Raw genomic sequence first — 1,247 nt, forward strand, 5'->3', positions numbered from 1 at the left:
GATCTTGGCTTACTGCAACCTCTGCCTCTTGGGTTCAAGCAATTCTTCTGCCTCAGCCTCCCGAGTAGCTGTGACTACAGGCTCATGCCACCATGCCCAGCTAATTTTTGTATTTTTAGTAAAGATGGGGTTTCACCATGTTGACCAGGATGATCTTGATCTCTTGACCTCATGATCCACCTACCTTGGCCTCCCTAAGTGCTGGGATTATAGGTGTAAGCCACTGTGCCCAGCCTGCAAAAGTCTTTTTCTCCATGTTTGAAAGATGTTTTCACTGGATATAGTATTCCAGGGTAAAGCCTTTTCTCCTTGAGCACTTTAGATGTCATGCCACACTCTCCTGTCCTGTAATGTTTCCACTGAAAAGTCTGCTGCCAGATGTATTGGAGCTCCATTGTATGTTATTTGTTTCTTTTCTCTCACTGCTTTTAGGATCCTTTCTTCATCCTTGACCTTTGGGAGTTTGATTATTACATACCTTGAGGTAGTTGTCTTCAGATTAAATCTGCTTGGTTTTCTTGTACTTGGATATTGATATCTTTAGGTTTGGGAAGCTCTCTGTTATTATCACTTTGAATCAATTTTCCATCCATATATTTTTCTCTACATCTTTAAGGCCAATAACTTTAGATTTCCCCTTTGTAAGATGGTTTTCTAGATCCTGTTGGCATGCTTCATTGTTTTTATTCTTTTGTCTCCTGCATATTTTCAAATAGCCTGTCTTCAAGCTCACTAATTCTTTCCTCTGCTTAATCATTTCTTCCAGTAAAAGACTAGGCTGGGCACAGTGGCTGACGCCTATAATTCCAGCACTTTGAAAAGCTGAGGCAGGAGAATCACCTGAGGTCAGGAGTTCAAGACCAGCCTGGCTAACATGATGAACCCCTGTCTCTACTAAAAATACAAAAAAAAGCAACGTGTGGTGGTACACACCTATAGTCCTAGCTACTTGGGAGGCCGAAGTGGGAGAATCACTTGAACCTGGGAGGCAGAGGTTGTAGTGGGCTTAGATTGCACCACAGCATTTCAGCCTGGGCAACAGAGTGAGACTTTGTCTAAAAAAAGCAAAACAAAAAACTCTAATGTATTCTTTAGTATGCCAATTGTGTTTTTCAGCTCTAGTATTTTTGCTTTTCATTTTAATTATTTCAATCTGTTTATTACATTTATCTGATAGAACTCTGAATTCCTACTCTGTTGTCTTGAATTTCTTTGTTTCTTCAACGTAGCTATTTTGAATTCTGTTT

Source organism: Cebus imitator, unplaced genomic scaffold (assembly GCF_001604975.1).
Source record: "Cebus imitator isolate Cc_AM_T3 unplaced genomic scaffold, Cebus_imitator-1.0 Scaffold358, whole genome shotgun sequence".
NCBI classification, from domain to species: domain Eukaryota; kingdom Metazoa; phylum Chordata; class Mammalia; order Primates; family Cebidae; genus Cebus; species Cebus imitator.